The 17,488-nt window shown below is 45.2% G+C and overlaps 1 protein-coding gene across 1 annotated transcript in view; it reads left to right on the top strand.

Annotated features, from left to right (window-relative positions):
• NXN (nucleoredoxin) overlaps positions 1-17,488 on the top strand; it is a 114,983-nt gene that overhangs the window by 83,494 nt on the left and 14,001 nt on the right. The gene's annotated exons all lie outside the window — the stretch shown is intronic.

The raw sequence follows: 17,488 nt of genomic DNA, 5'->3' as shown, positions 1-17,488 counted from the left end.
CCCCTTTTCCTTCTGTCCTCCAGACTATACAGATGGAGTTCATGAAGTCTTTCCTGATACGTTTTATGCTTAAGATCTTCCACCATTTTTATAGCCCTTCTTTGGACCCATTAAAGCAGGCTGGCTGGGGAATACTATTTATTTATTATTGATTGATTGATTTTGTCCAATACACAATGAGGGTTTTAGTGGGTATACACATAGTAAAATACATAACGAAGGTTATAGAGGAGATACTCATAGTAAAATATATCTAAGAAAGAATAGAAGAGAAGTTATAGGAATAGAACATATCAAAGAAAGAATAGAAGAAGATATATAGGAATGGAAGAAAGGTATAGGAGATATAGGAGGGCGATAGGACAGGGGACGGAAGGCACTCTAGTGCAGTGATTTTCAACCTTTTTTGAGCCGCGGCACATTTTTTACATTTACAAAATCCTGGGGCACACCACCAACCAAAATGACACAAATAAATAAATAAATAAATAAATACATACATACATACATACATACACACATACATACATACATAACCCCCTCTTATATACAATCCCATGTAACATCCCCTTATAAATACAGTCAATCATCAATCATCCCTAGTCAAATTTATATCTCTTTTCTGGGTACTTCTCCTGTCTTTCCCCCTTTTCTCTCTCATGTTTGTCATTTCTCTCTCCTCCTCCCTTTTTCCCTCATTCCTTTTCCCTCTCACTTCTCCTCTTTTTCCATCCCTGTCTCTCTCCCCCCCCCTTATGTGTGTGTGTGTATACACACTGGAACCATTTCCAAAACCAGTTGAGGGCTGGGGTTTTTTCTCTTTTATTCTTTTCAAAAACAGGTGTGGGCTGGCCGGCGTTTCTTATTATTTGGGTGCTTTTTACCATATGCTTCAAGAATCACCCCTCTCTCTCTCTTTTGTTTCTCTCTCCTCTCATTCTCTGCCTCAATCATTTCTCCTTTTTTCTCCCCTTTTTGCTCTAATTTCTCTCTCTCCTTTCCTCTCCCTATCTGTCTCTCTTGCTTTCTCTCTCTCTTGCTATCTCTTTTTCTCTCTTATTTTCTCTCTCTCTCTTATTCTTTCTCTCTCTCTTTCTCTCCCTCCCTCTTTCTCTCTCTTTTTCTCACTTTCTCTCTATTGTTTTCTCTCTCTCTCTCTTGCTTTCTCTCTCTCTCTTGTTTTCTTTCTCACACTCTTTCTCTCGTTCTCTCTCTTGCTATCTCTTTCTCTCCCCCCTTTCTCTCTTTCTCACTTTCTCTCTATCTTGCTGTCTGTTGCTCTCAATCACTCTCGTTCTCTCTCCGTTCTTCTCAGCGGAGGCTGGCGAAGGTGATATTCAATGTCGGGGGCGCGCGGGCGGTTGCGCGCGCTCCCTACCCCCCTGCTAGCCGCTCGGAATATTCAAAATAAGAAAAGCCTTCACCGGCGAAGGTTTTTCTTATTTTGAATATTCTGAGCGGCTAGCAGGGGGGTAGGGAGCGCGCGCAACTGCCCGCGTGCCCCTGACATTGAATATCACCTTCGCTGGCCTCCGCTGAGAGAACGCCTGCCCCATCTCTCCTGCAACCCCTTGCTGAGAGCCCGGGACGAAAGTGCTCTCGGCAAAGGTGAGACGGGCAGGGCGTGCGTTCGAGGTGCGGAAGGAGCCGCGCCGAAAGGCAGGAGACAGCGGAGGAGGAGAGGGGGCGGGCGGGGGGCAGCGCCGAAAGGCCGAGGGGGCTGGAGGCACCGTGGGGAGGCAGGGGCGGCCGCGGCTCCCTTCCCTTCTGCTGCCGGCGCCTCCCCGCCCCCCCCCCCGCGGGTGGGCAGGGGGATGAGGAGCGCGCGGCCGTGAAAAAGGGTGCATGCGGGGGTATTTTGGGGTGCGCGCACGCACACACGCGCAGCTTTCGGGGAAGCAACGAGAAGCCATGGGCGTGAGGGGGCCGACTTTCAAAGCAACCTTTGCCGGCCTCCCGCAGGAGGGTACCAATAGCAGCGGCGGCGGCGGCGGGGGGCAATAGCGGGGGGGCCCGAGGCACCTCGCAGCACACCTGACCATGTCTCACGGCACACTAGTGTGCCACGGCACACCGGTTGAAAAACACTGCTCTAGTGCACTTGTACTCACCCCTTACTGACCTCTTAGGAATCTGGAGAGGTCAATCGTAGATAGAAACATAGAAACATAGAAGTCTGACGGCAGAAAAAGACCTCATGGTCCATCTAGTCTGCCCTTGTACTATTCTCCGTACTGAAGGAGCGGGTCCAGCAGTCACACGGGTTGCTCATGTCCAATCCGGTGGAACTGAGCCTAGTATTAAAAAAGCTTGCCGGATCCGCCCCTTCCCCAGAATTCGCTCAGTTCGCATATCCTGCGGTTGTATTGTGATAGCTCGTTCAACATTCTAACACCTTCCCTTCGATCTTTCCTTCAAAAAGTAGTAAGATTTATTGTATTTATTTATTTACTTGCACTAATTGCGCCAGCCGTTTAAAAGAAAAAAAGACAAAAAGCGGCTCGGTTTTTTTCCTTGGGAGAAGTTGCGGTTTCGTTTTCCCCCGGCGGTTTTGCCGGTTACGATTCCTGCGGCCGCTTGTGGATTCTTCAAATCCTTTGGCCTGGAGGTCCTGGTGCAAGTATTTATCTATTGAATTATTGATTATTTATTGTATACAAATATTTAAGGGCTTAAGAAATACCTCCTGCGGAGTGAGACGCCTTCCAGTCTCCTGGACTTAGTCGATCGCTTTTCCTTTAAGAAATTCTACGGAGCGATTTTTTCGGCGCGAAGGCCTTCGCGCCCCTTTTTTTAAATCTAGGCCTCTCGTGTTGGCCTCCTGCCAGCCGCGTAGGCCTCAGTCCACCGCGTGGATCCCGGAGCGGGCCTTGGGGGTCCCAGGCTAAATTCTCCACCGGCTAAGCCTCCAACCAGAGTGCCTTGGTTTACTTAATTATAAAGTTTAGGGAGGCTGGCCCCGCTGGATTTGGGGGCACGAACTCTGGGTTTGCCCAGATTGTCCTCAAGTTTCAGCAGCTTCGAGGCCTCGAAGCAGGATCCATTCCTCTTGGGAAGTCCTTGAAATTCTTCTCCTTATTATTCAGTTATTGGCTCAGCCTTGTCTTCTGTTAATTGTCAGACTATGGCTACTTTTCCCAAGAGAGGCACAACTAAAGGTCCCAGAGAGGCCAGGCCTACAGGCGATGAGATTACTAGTATCCCCCAGGCCTCTTCCTCCTCTTCTCCAGGGGCCCGCCCCTCGACCAAGGTCACCAGGGCCGAGAAGAGAAGGGACCTAGCCCTACAAAAAATCCATGACAAATCAGCAAAACGTTTGAAAGTGCAGGCCCAAGTAATCAGTAGTCAAGACCCACCAGAGGCCTCTAGTCTGCCTCCTTCTGGGGTCCCTGTGTTATCTCTGGATGAGCCAAACCTAGACAGACCCCAACCTAACCTATGGGGCATAGGTCCAGAGGAACCAGATATTATTGAAGATTCCCCCCAGCCAGGACCCTCCCAGGCCTTTAGGGATTCTTCTGCCATTTCTGCTGATATTTCCAGTTTACCTCCTGAGTTCCAATCTATTTTTGCTGTGTTGTCCAAAGCCATTGATGCCAAACTCTCCACCATCAATGAGCTTCCCTTACCTCTTCCTCCTTCTCGTCCCTCCCGTCCTTTGGGTTCCTCCCCAGCGGTCAGAGCTCCTATTCAGGATGATTCAGAATCCTCCCAGGATGAATATGAGGATGTAGAGGAGGATGAGGACCCTTTCCAGGGATTATCAGATGATGAGGAATCCCAAATAAAGGTCCCTCCTCCAATTACTATTTTTCCTTCTCAATTATTCAAATCTCTCCTCCTCAAAGCTAGAATTTCTACGGGATTAGCGGCCCAGGAGAAACAAGCCTCCACTTCCACTGATCCCCCGGAGGAGAATTTACCTTACTTCACAGAGGAACAGGAGGATAACGAGGTAATTCCTATGCCTAAATTGTTTAAAGATGCCTTACTCAAACAGTGGGATTTTCCAGCCTCTGGCCTTAATCCCTCCACCAAGGACAGAAAGTTGTATAAACTCTCCTCTTCCTATGAAGAGCTTCTATCCTTTCCCAAACCAGATGAACCTGTCAAGATTCTTCACTCGGCAGCGGCTGTGCCAGGCGAGGCGGAGGAAGTCCTCCGCCCAGAGGACAAGCGCATCGAGCAAATGCTCAAAAGAGGATTCACCGCTGATTCCTGGGCCATTAAAAGTTCTGCAGCGGCCTCCTTTTTCTCCAGAGCCATGCTGCTGTGGCTTCGCCAACTTCAACAGCACATTCCTCCCGATGACTTGAGAGGTCAACAAGACTTCAACAAGGTCTTTGCAGCTGCCCAGTACGTGGCTGATGCCACCTTGCAATCTACTAGATTTTCTGCTAAGTCTATTGCAGCTTCTACTACGGCAAGAAGACTCCTATGGATTCGCCCTTGGCAAGCGGGAGTTCGCCAAAAGTGGCAGTTATCCCAGGGCCCCTTAAAGCGCGACCTTCTCTTCGGTGATCTTCTGGATCCACTCCTCACGGAGACCACGGACAAGAAGAAGGTTTTGGGTCCAACCACGAAAAAGGCTACCAAAACGCAGTCCTTTCGTCGCCCAGGGCGCCAGCAAGATCAAGCGGCTTCCTATCAGAGATCTCCAGGTCAGTATTCCCCCCGCTTTCGTTCCCAAGGTAGGAACTCCAGGGGTAGAGGGTTTCGCTTCCAAAGGGGAGCTTCCTCTAACAGGGCTTCAAAAAAACCTAGATGGTAATCTTACCTCCATTCCCATAGGGGGTCGCCTAGCTCATTTCGCCTCTAATTGGCGTCTCACCTCCAAGGACCCTTGGGTCATTGACACAGTTCAAACAGGCCTTCTTTTAGAATTTATTTCTCCTCCCCCTAAACGTTTTATTTCCTGCCCTTCTCCCAGGTCATCCTCAGATTGTAACCGTATGGAGGAGGCCATTTCTCATCTATTGTCCATCAGAGCCATTCAACCGGTCCCTTCCGGTCAGAAGGGTCTAGGTTTTTACTCCATCCTATTTATGGTTCCAAAGTCCTCCGGAGGTTGGAGAGCCATTTTGGATTTAAAGAAACTAAACCTATTCATCAAATATAGGAAGTTTAAGATGCACTCCTTGTCTTCTATCTTGGCCGCCATTCACTCGGGAGATTTCATGGTCTCCTTAGACCTCACTGAGGCCTACCTTCACATTCCTATAGCCAAATGCCACAGAAAATTTTTACGTTTTTCCTTCCAAGGCAGGCATTTCCAGTATAGGGCGATGCCATTTGGCCTTTCCTCGGCCCCTCGGGTCTTTACAAAGCTCTTGGGGTCCCTGGCGGCCTATATCCGGGCGTCTCCCATCCACATTTTATGTTATCTTGATGATATTTTGATTCATGGGAACTCCCTAGAGAGAGTGAAAACAGACCTTTCTGTCACCATGTCAGTCCTCCAGGACCATGGATTTTCCATCAACTTTGATAAAAGTCACCTCCAACCTTCCACATCCATTTCTCACCTGGGATCCATTATTGATTCAAAATCCTCCCAGGTTTTTCTCTCTCCCGAGAGAAAACTCAGTATAGTGGAGTTAATTTCTAACATTTTATCTAATTCTTCAGTATCCATAGTTACTCTATCTTCCCTTTTGGGGAAGATGGTGTCATGCATAGGCATCATTCCCTGGGCTCGCCTTCATGCTAGGGAACTCCAGTGGCTCCTGTTGCCTTTTCAGAGATCGGGGCACAGCAACTCAAATCGACGCATTGTCATCCCACTGAGTGTTCGCAGATCCTTCAAGTGGTGGAAGTCTCCGGCCATGGACAGAGGATCCCCGTTCAGGTGCCCGGATCAATTTGTCATCACCACAGATGCCAGTCTATCGGGATGGGGCGCCCACGCCCAGGGGATGATAGCCCAGGGCACGTGGTCCCCGGAGGAAGCTTCCAGGCCAATCAATTGGCTAGAGTTAAGAGCCGTTTCCCTGGCTCTGAAGCATTTCTCTCCTCGCATTCCCAACCGGCACGTTCTCATTCTCACCGACAACATTGCCACAAAAAGCCATATCTGCAGACAGGGGGGCACGAGATCCAAGGCTCTCATGAGGGAGGCCCTCAAGTTGGGCTTTTGGGCGGAAAAACATCTCCAGTCGCTCCTAGCCGATCACATCTCGGGGAGTCTCAACGTCCAGGCGGATTGGCTATCCCGAGCAACGATAGACCCAGGAGAGTGGAACCTCCATCAAGACCTGTTCCATCAAATCACTCTCAGATTCGGCCTACCAATTCTGGATCTCTTCGCGACCAATGCGAACGCCCAACTCCCTCGCTTCTATTCCAGATTTCCATCCCCGGGAGCGGAAGCAATCAATGCCCTCCGGAGTCCATGGCCTCCAGGCCTACTCTATGCATTTCCTCCAATTCCAATCCTCCCGGACGTGATTCACAAGGTCCTCACCGAGAGGGCCCGAGTAATCGTAATCGCCCCCCATTGGCCCCGCCGGCCCTGGTTTGCGGATCTCCAACAGCTGTCCGTCCAGGACCCTTGGCGACTCCCCGTTTCGGGGGATATGCTGCGGCAGGGGGCCTCTTTCCATCCAGACCCGGAGTGGTTCCACCTCACCGCCTGGCTGTTATCAGGAGAGATTTAGAACTGCGTGGTCATGACCCCGATTCAGTGGAGGTCATTTTAAAGGCCAGAAGGGGTTCGACCAATCGAATCTACGACCACACGTGGTCCAAGTTTCACCAGTGGTGTCTACAGGAAGGTCTCTCCCCTCTGTGCATCCCCATACACAGAATTATTTCCTTCCTGATGCAAGGCTTCCATAAAGGACTTTCCACCAGCACCCTCCGGCGTCATCTGGCAGCCATTTCATCTGTCCTAGGGGGCCCCCGCAGACAGCCTCTCCGATCCTTCCCTGAAGTTCAGGAATTCCTCAAGGGCATAGCCAACCTCAGACCTTCCAAGGTCCACAGGTATCCTTCCTGGGATTTGCCACGGGTTCTCCATTCCCTCACGCAGGCACCATACGAACCCCTAAAATCGGCGTCCCTCAGGTACCTATCCTTTAAGGTAGCATTCCTGGTGGCTATTACCTCTGCCCGACGCATTTCGGAGCTGGCTGCCCTCTCAATCAGGCAGGACCTTTGTCAATTCCATCAGGACAAGGTAGTCTTGCGACTGGACCCCACCTTCTTACCCAAGGTCAGTTCCATGTTCCACAGATCTCAGGATATTGTCCTACCTTCCTTCTGCCTCCAACGAGACCATCCCTTGGCAATTAGATGGCACACCCTGGATCTCACCAGAGCGCTGAGAATATATATCCAACGCACAGGACCCTTTCGGAGGTCAGAAGCACTTTTTGTAGCCTATCATCCCAGAGTCATGGGGGCCAAAGTGTCTTCTACAGTAATAGGCCGTTGGATCAGAGGGACTATATCTAAGGCCTATGAGTCGGCCTCCCTCTCAGTTCCAAGGAACATCACAGCGCATTCCACCAGGAGCGCAGCCACCTCGGCCGCTTGGGCGACTCAAGCCCCGTTGGAGGAGGTCTGCAAAGCAGCCACTTGGGCCTCGCCAAATTCCTTCATCAGGCACTACAAAATTGATTCTTACGCTTCAGCGGACGCTGCCTTCGGCAGAAGGGTACTCCAATCCGTTATCTCACACGATAGCAAGCTAATCCCACCCTAGGGACCATCTATTGGGTATGTCCCATGTGACTGCTGGACCCGCTCCTTCAGTACGGAGAATAGGCGTTGATTGCTTACCTGAACGCCTCTTCTCGTACGGTGAGCGGGTACAGCAGTCACTTCCCGCCCTTGTATGTGTCTTCTTTACCTTTCTATATCTTTCTTTCCTCTAACAATGAGAGTTGAACACTACAGAGCTTCACAACTGAGCCTAGTCTATGGATTCGCGAATTCTGGGGAAGGGGCGGATCCGGCAAGCTTTTTTAATACTAGGCTCAGTTCCACCGGATTGGACATGAGCAACCCGTGTGACTGCTGTACCCGCTCACCGTACGAGAAGAGGCGTTCAGGTAAGCAATCAACGCCTATTTTCTGTATTTTATCTTAGGATGGATCTATGTTTATCCCAGGCATGTTTAAATTCAGTTCCTGTGGATTTATCTACCACGTCTGCTGGAAGTTTGTTCCAAGGATCTACTACTCGTTCAGTAAAATAATATTTTCTCATGTTTCTTTTGATCTTTCCCCCAACTAACTTCAGATAATCTAAGGGTAAAGTGTTGGGGGTTTGGGGATGACACTACAGAGTCCGGCAATGAGTTCCACGCTTCGACTGAAGTCATATTTTTTACAGTCAAGTTTGGAGCGGTTAATATTAAGTTTAAATCTGTTGTGTCCTCTTGTGTTGTTGTGGTTGAAGCTGAAGTAGTCGCCAACAGGGAGTTGTAGTCCACCCCTCTTAAACATAGAAACATAGAAGACTGACGGCAGAAAAAGACCTCATGGTCCATCTAGCCTGCCCTTATACTGTTTTCTGTATTTTATCTTAGGGTGGATATATGTTTAAATTTACTGAGTTTCAAAAACAGCCCTGCTGTGACTCTCTATGATACAAATTCCTGCTATGTGGGAATGCAGGAATTGGCTTAAATGCAGAATCCTTCTCCAGCCGACGAACGCTCAGATCGTCCCCGAAGGAAAAGCCGGACGTGTTTCTTTCTCTCTCGACACGACAATTCCATATGCTGCATTTGTTTCTAGCCCAGCCATCACAGGCCCTCTGGTTTGCGCCCCGCTGTGTCTGAATGGGGTATTTGTGAAACCCCTGGGGCGCGCAGCCGGCTTAGTTCATCCGCCTTTAAACAGCACATGCGTCTAAGCCCCTCTCGTTTCTTTTTTTTCCCGGGGTTTTATAAGGGAAAAACGCAGGGGGTGCCTGGTTAGAAGCCCAATTGTGCCGTAATTAATTCTTTCGGTTTTGCTTTTAAGCCTTAAATCCGCACGTTCCCGGGATTTCTTCCCGCAATGAAGTTTGTTCAATGGGGTCACAACCAGGAGTAGTGGGTTGCTACCGGAACGGTAAAGAACACCGCACCGGTAGCAGAAATGGAGCTGTGCGCGCAGCTTTGCTTCTTCTGCGTGTGCGCGCATGCATCCCAGCATGTTTTTGCTTCTGTGCATGAGGGAACATGCGTGCGTGAGAGATTTTGGTGGGTTTTTTTGCTGCACATGTTGCAGGGGGGGGGGAAATCACTGAAATATCATGTGCGCGCATCCCCTTGCAAGACTTTGCTTCCTGTGCATGCGTGTGAGATTTTGGTGACTTTTGCTGCACATGCGTAGAAGCAGGGAAACGTCTGATATCGCACATGCGCTCATCCCTTGCAAAATCTTGTTTACTGTGCATGCGTGCGAGATTTTGGTGATTTTTTTTTTGCTGCACATGTGCAGGGGGGGGAAATCACTGAAATCTCATGTGCGCGCATCCTCTTGCAAGACATTGCTTCCTGTGCATGTGTGAGATTTTGGTGATTTTTGCTGCACATGCGCAGAAGCAGGGGAACATCTGATATCACACATACACTTATCCCTTGCAAAATTTTGCTTCCTGTACATGTATGCGAGATTTCGGTGATTTTTTGCTGCACATGCATGGAAGCAGAAAAACCCCCACTGATATCGCAAGCATGCACATCCCCTCGCAAGATTTGCTTCCTGCGCATATGCGCTGAAGCAAAACCAGACACGCACGTGTGCACACAAAGGAAGCGAAGCTGCATGCACACCGCACTGGTAGAAACAGAAGATTGACGGCAGAAAAAGACCTCATGGTCCATCTAGTTTGCCTTTACTGTATACTATTTTCTGTATTTTATCTTAGGTTGGATCTATGTTTATCCCAGGCATGTTTACATTCAGTTACTGTGGATTTACCTACCACGTCTGCTGGAAGTTTGTTCCAAGGATCTACTACTCTTTCAGTAAAATAATATTTTCTCATGTTGCTTTTGATCTTTCCCCCAACTAACTTCAGATTGTGTCCCCTTGTTCTTGTGTTCACTTTCCTATTAAAAACACTTCCCTCCTGGACCTTATTTAACCCTTTAACATATTTCAATGTTTCGATCCTGTCTCCCCTTTCTCTTCTGTCCTCCAAATTATACAGATGGAGTTCATGAAGTCTTTCCTGATACGTTTTATGCTTAAGACCTTCCACCATTCTTGTATCCCGTCTTTGGACCCGTTCAATTTTGTCAATATCTTTTTGTAGGTGAGGTCTCCAGAACTGAACACAGTATTCCAAATGTGGTCTCACCAGCACTCTATATAGCAGGATCACAATCTCCCTCTTCCTGCTTGTGATACCTCTAGCTATGCAGCCAAGCATCCTACTTGCTTTTCCTACCACCCAACCACACTGCTCACCATTTTGAGACTCAGAATCACTACCCCTAAATCCTTCTCTTCTGAGGTTTTTGCTAGCACAGAACTGCCAATGCAATACTCAGATTGAGGATTCCTTTTCCCCAAGTGCATTATTTTACATTTGGAAACATTAAACTGCAGTTTCCATTGCTTTGACCATTTATCTAGTAAAGCTAAATCATTTACCATATTATTATTATTTATTCATTCATTCATTCATTCATTCATTCATTTATTTATTTATTAGATTTGTATGCCACCCCTCTCCATAGACTCAGGGCGGCTCACAGCAATAATAAAAACAATGTACAATAACAAATCTAATATATTTTAAAAATATCTAAAAATCCCTTATTTTAAAACAAGACATACACACAAACATACCATACATAAATTATATAGGCCTGGGGAAGTTGTCTCAATTTCCCCAAGTTTACAAAAGGCAAGGAGGATGGGGGCAACCCTAATCTCCGGAGGGAGCTACGGTAGTTCCAGAGGGTCGGGGCCGCCACAGTGTAGGCTCTTCCCCTGGGTCCCGCCAGACGACATTGTTTAGTCGACAGGACCCAGAGAAGGCCAACTCTGTGGGACCTAACTGGTTGCTGGGATTCATGCGGCAGAAGGCGGTCCCAGAGATATTCTGATCCGGTGCCATGAAGGGCTTCATAGGTCATAAACAACACTTTGAATTGTGCCCGGAAACTGATCGGCAACCAATGCAGACTGTGGAGTGTTGGTGTAACATGGGCATATTTGGGAAAGCCCATGATTGCTCTCGTAGCTGCATTCTGCACGATCTGAAGTTTCCGAACACTTTTCAAAGGTAGCCCCATGTAGAGAGCGTTACAGTTGTCGAGCCTCGAGGTGATGAGGGCATGAGTGACTGTGAGCAGTGGCTCCCGGTCCAGGTTAGGGCCACAACTGGTGCACCAGGCGAACCTGGACAAATGCCCCCACTCGCCACAGCTGAAAGATGGTGCTCTAATATATACGGATGCCTGTAATTATTTTAAATGGAAATATTTTTATATTGACCTATGTTTATCTCGTGTACCGCGAAGATGTCTCAACAGCCGTTAAGTGTGAAGAACGGTGTGCAGTCACTTATTTCAGTGCCGTTGTAACTTTGTGAAGGGTCACTAAGCGAGCAGTCGTAAGTCGAGGACTACTGCACACCACTCATTGTCTTCGGTTCAGCTTTTTAATTCTCAAGCAAATTGGGAAAACTGTGTTGGTGGGGGAGGGAGAGATTTAAGTCTGGGAGCAAAAGATTTTGGGGGGAGGTCTCAACTCCCCACCCCCACACGCCCATTTTAATCCGCGCACTTTTTAAGCACCTGCCTTTCCAGTCCTTGGACGGTTTTTGCCTTTGTCTGGATTGTCATTATTTTGTGCGCTGTTTTGTGCGCAGCCCCGTGGGACCTGGGTACAAATGCATTCCATCTCTAAAATGGAAGCTATTTGGGAAATGGAGAAATAAGCTGGTTTTGTGGAAGGGGGAAAGAAGGGAGGGAGGGAGGGAGGGAGAAAGGAAAAGGCATGGTGGGGGGGGGAAAGGAAGGGACGGAGGGAGGGAGAGGAAGGGAAGAGAAATCTAAGGAAGAAAGAAGGAGAAGGGGAAGGAAAGGAGGACAAAGCAGAAAGGGATAGAAGGAAGGAATGGATGGATGGAAAGGAAGAATGGAGAAAAAGAGGAAAGGAAGGAAGAATTTAAGGAAGAAAGGGAAGAAAAGAAGAAAGGAAAGAAGGAAAGAAAAAGGATGGATGGAAAGGAGGAATGGAGAGGAAAGGAAGGGGAGAATCTAAAAAAGAAAGGGGAGGAAAGGAGGAGGCGAAAGCAGGGAGAGATGGAAGAAAAAGGAAAGAAAAAGGATGGATGGAAGGGAGGAATGGAGAGGAAAGGAAGGGGAGAATCTAAAAAAGAAAGGGGAGGAAAGGAGGAGGCGAAAGCAGGGAGAGATGGAAGAAAAGGAAAGAAAAAGGATGGGTGGAAGGGAGGAATTGAGAGAAAGGAAAGAAGAGGAAAGAAGAAAGAATCTAAAAAGAAAGGGAAGGAAAGGAGGAGGTGAAAGCAGGAAGGGATGGAAGAAAAGAAGGAAAGAAAAAGGATGGATGGAAGGGAGGAATTGAGAGAAAGGAAAGAAGAGGAAAGAAGAGAGAATCTAAAAAAGTAAGGGAAGGAAAGGAGGTGAAAGCAGGAAGGGATGGAAGAAAAGAAGGAAAGAAAAAGGATGGATGGAAGGGAGGAATTGAGAGAAAGGAAAGAAGAGGAAAGAAGAGAGAATCTAAAAAAGTAAGGGAAGGAAAGGAGGAGAAAGCAGGAAGGGATGTAAGAAAAGAAGGAAAGAAAAAGGATGAATGGAAGGGAGGAATTGAGAGAAAGGAAAGAAGAGGAAAGAAGAGAGAATCTAAAAAAGTAAGGGAAGGAAAGGAGGAGAAAGTAGGAAGGGATGGAAGGAAGGAAGGAAAGAAAAAGGATGGAAGGGAGGAATGGAGAGAAAGGAAGGAAAGTAAATAAGAGGAAAGGAAGGAAGAATTCTAGGGAAAGAAAGGAGGAGGCAATATCAGGAAGGGGCATGGAGGGAAGGAAGGAAGGGCTTCTCATGGAAGGAAGGAAGGAGAGAGGAAGGATAGCGAGACGAAAGAGAGGAAGGAGAAAGGAAAGGAGAAAGAAGAGGGGGGAAAAGCCAGCAGGAAGAAGGAAAAAAGGAACAGCATGAAAGAAAGCAAAAGAGGAGGGAAAGAACGAGGAATACAAAATGGAAAGAGAATGAGAGAGAGAGAGAAGAAAGGAAAGGGAAAGAAAATAGGAAGGAGAGAAAGAAGGAAAAGATGAGAAAAGGGGGGGGAGAAAGAAGCCATCTTAAATTCTGGGTTTAGACTGATATTTCCCCCTCCCTCTCCTGGGGGCTCTCCTTATCTTCCACCCCCCCAAGAAAAAACAATTCATACCCTTCTTCGCCCTTCTCCTCTTTGCTCTCCGCCAATCCTTCCCTCCACCCCTCCTGGCTGCCTAGTTAAAGAAGGGAGGATTCGCACAATAAGCACATCTCTCCGGCTTGCTCGCGGGATGGGGAGGAATACATTTTCATGTCACCCACATTGGGTGGGTTTAATTCGGGGGTGTGGTGCGAATGCTGCCGTCTCACCAGTGATGGATAACTCGGGGAGAGAACGGTTAGTCCTAGTTGTGGGATTGTGTCTCTTTCTCCTTTGTGTCTGGCCAGAGGGGCATAAATTCCGTCTTATTTATTTAGCAAGACGTTTGAACGGTCCAAAGATTTGCAGCATTTCAATAGAACAGAGCAGAACGGAAAAGAGTGAATAGAATAGGAATGAAATAGAATAGAATTTATGGTTATTTATTTATTAATTGGATTTATTTGCCACCCCTCTGCAAGGACTCGGGGCAGCTTACAATATATAAAAGAAAAACAATACAGTGGAAGTGTCCTAAATGCACTTAATTAAAACTGTCTAGAATAGAATAGAATAGAATAGTGAATGGATTGGAGAATAGAATAGAAATAAGAATTATGGGAAGAAGAGAAAAATAAAAGAGAAGAGAGGAAGGGATAAGAAAGAATAGAATAGAATAGAAAAGAAAAAATAGAATAGAATAATGAATGGAATGGAGAATAGAATAGAATAGAAATGAGAATTATAGGAAGAGGAGAAAAAGAAAAGAGAAGAGAGGAGGGGATAAGAAAGAATAGAATAGAATAGAAAAAAATGGAATAGAATAGAATAGAAAAAATAGAATAGAATAATGAATGGAATGAATAATAGAATAGAATAGAAATAAGAATTATGGAAAGAGGAGAAAAATAAAAGAGAAGAGAGGAAGGGATAAGAAAGAATAGAATAGAATCGCTATAAGAATTATTGGAATGGGAGAGGAAGGGAGAGGAGAAAGAAGTGAGGAGAAGAGAAGAAGGAAAAGAATAGAATAGAACATGAAAATAGAATAGAAAAGCAACAAGAATAGAGTAGAATAGCAATAAGAATTAGAGTAGAATGAGATTTAAATAGAATAATAGAATAGAGTAACATTTAAATAGAAGAAGATAATAGGATAGCAGTTAGAACAGAATAGAATGAGATTTAAAGAGGATAGAATAATAACTTTGTTGTCACTTTGAATCACTAATCAGCATACATTAAAGTGAAATTTCGTTGCATACAGTTCTATCTCCAATATATACTATGTAAAGATGAGTGACTGACTAAATAAATAAGTAAAGATACATGGATAGACAGACAGACAGACAGACAGACAGACAGACAGACAGACAAATACAGAATTATGCATATTTCATTTGGGTGAAAATGTACAATTTTTTGTTGGCTCTGCTGGGATGATGGGATCTGATTAGACCAGATGTGAACATCCAGAAGACCCAAATGCGGCCAGATCCTTTGCTTTTTCCAAAGGAAAAATCTTTTTCCAAAAGAAATGAAAAAGAAATTGCCATTTTCCTCTCGTCCTTTAAAACATTGCTGAGCCACCTTGGATTATTATTTAGAGTGTGCATCTATTTTATTTTGATTGTTTCTCTTCTATTTTATTTCAATTTCATTTTGGGTCGTCTCAGACTTTTCAGGGGGAGATGGGAGGAAAAAATGGAGAGAATTAAAAGAACGAATAAAGATTTACATTTTTGTTTAGAAATTTTTAAAAAATAGGATTAAAAGCCTGCGTTGAGTGCCAACCTCTGCTAAGGTACCATCCTGATCTTCAAAGCAGCCTTTTCCAAAAGGAAAATTTAGCATTTTGCCAGACTGTGTTGAAAATCCTCGTCCAACAAACAAAATCAGAAAGGGTGTAAAACAGAGCAAAACCCATCCTGACAACTGTCTCGCTTAGCAAGGGAAATAATAATTTAAAAATATAGAATGAAATAAGACTAAAATGAAATGAAATAAGGCACAATTAAAGAAAAGAAAAGAAAAAGAAATAAAATTTCAAAATAAATAAAGAATAGAATAAAATAGAATAAAAGAAAAAAGACTGAGATTTATTCTTTTTTTTATTTTGTGAAAACCAATAAACTTTTTTTTAAAAGTAAAAAGATAAAGTAAAATAAAATAATGAAACAAAACAAAATAAGGAACAAAGTAAAATAAAATAATAAAGTAGTAAAGATAAAATAAATAAGGGGAATAAAATAGAATGGAACAAAATAAAAAAAAGTAAAACAAACCAAACCAAAAAATGAAACAAAATATAACAAAAAATAAGAAAAGAAAAATAAGAAACGAAACAGAATATCAATAAAACAATAAAATGAAATATAAATGAAATAATAAAACAAAATATAAAATATAAAAATAATGATATAAAAAACAAATAAATAATAATAATAATATAATGAAATAATTGAATAAGAAAACAAAACATAAAATAGATGTAAAAATTTTTAAAGTAAAAAATATAAATATAAACAAAATAATAAAACACAACATAAAATAATAAAATAAAAAACAAATAGTAAATAAATAAAATTATTAATAATAATAATAATAAATTAAATAAGTAAATAATAAAACCAAACAATATATAAGTAAAATAATAAAAAATTTAAAATAAAATAAATAATAATATAAATATAAATAAAATAATAAAACAAAACACAAAATATAAATTAAATGATAAAAATTAAATGTAAAAACCAAATAAATAAAATATAATAATAGTAATATCAAATAAGTGAAAAAAGAATATATAAATTAAATAATAATGAATAATAAAATAATAAAACAAAATGATATTGGCCTTGTTCCAGGTTCTGCGCTCTCCCTTGCCCCTCTGTTGTTCCCTTCTGAGGTAAAGAATCCTGACAGCCAAAGATTCCGCCCTCCGCGTCTCCCGTCTTTCTCACCTACGCCCTCCCTCCCTCCCCCTCAGTGCTGCTTTCTGAGGCGCATGGGTGGGGGGCCCTTTGTCAATCAGTTTCACCCTGTTGACGTTTGCCCCCTCGGTGGGAGCCACAGCAGAGGTCAGCCAAAAGAAAACCCCCCATCCAAGAAACACCCCCAGAGCTGGCTCTGAGCCAAGGGGCTTTGAGGAGGGGGACACCGTTAATCCCATTAATAATGTTTTCTCGCTGAATGCAAACACAGAAAGAAGCTGGGAGGAATTTGAATCGTTATCCTCTTCTGGGGCTTTAAATAACACTCGGGCCAGATTGCTCGTTTTGGGGAGGGGGGGTGTTCAGACGGAGTCTTCTCACCCCCGCCCCACACCCTTTCTCCCCCTGTCACACATGTCCAAAATTCACCACACACCCTTTAAACCCGCTGAGGTATTGCTAATCGGCCCAGCCTTTTTGTGGACCACAGCAGTATCGGGTTCGAAGCGGTACGGATGAGGATGCTACACCAGTAGTAAAACTGGAGCTGCGCACAGAGCTTTGGGTCTCGTGTGTGTGTGTGCGCGCGCGCGTGCACGGGCCCCAGTGAGATTTTGCTTCTCGGCGGAGAAGCAAAATCTTGCGAGGGGACATGCGCGAGAGAGATATTTCATGACATTTTGCTTCTGCGCATGCGCAAGCAAAAAGTCACCAAAATCTCACACATGCACCCGTCCCCTCATGCGCGGGAAGCAAAATCTTGCCAGGGGACGTGCACACGAGAGAGATTTCAGTGATGTTTTGCTTTTGCACAAAAAGTCACAGAAATTTCACACCCACACCCGTTCCCTCATGCGCAGAAAGCAAAATCTTGCCAGGGGACATGCACGTGCGAGAGATTTCAGTGATGTTTTGCTTCTGCGCATGCGCAAGCAAAAGAGTCACCAAAATCTCACACACGCGCCTGTTCCCTCATCCGTGGGAACCAAAATCTTGCCAGGGGACGTGCGCGCGAGAGAGATTTCAGTGATGTTTTTCTTCTGCACATGCACAAGCAAAAAAGTCACCGAAATATCACACACACGTCCATTCCCTCATGCGCAGGAAGCAAAATCTTGCCAGGGGACGTGCACGCGCGATATATCTCTCTCTCGCTCTCCTCTCTGTCTCTCTCTACCTATCTTCTTTCTGTCTTTCTTCACACTGTCTTTTTTTTCTCTTTCTGT

Source organism: Erythrolamprus reginae, chromosome 1 (assembly GCF_031021105.1).
Source record: "Erythrolamprus reginae isolate rEryReg1 chromosome 1, rEryReg1.hap1, whole genome shotgun sequence".
NCBI classification, from domain to species: Eukaryota; Metazoa; Chordata; class Lepidosauria; order Squamata; family Dipsadidae; genus Erythrolamprus; species Erythrolamprus reginae.
Note: the sequence above shows the minus strand (reverse complement) of the source record. Positions and strands in the feature narration are given on the sequence as shown.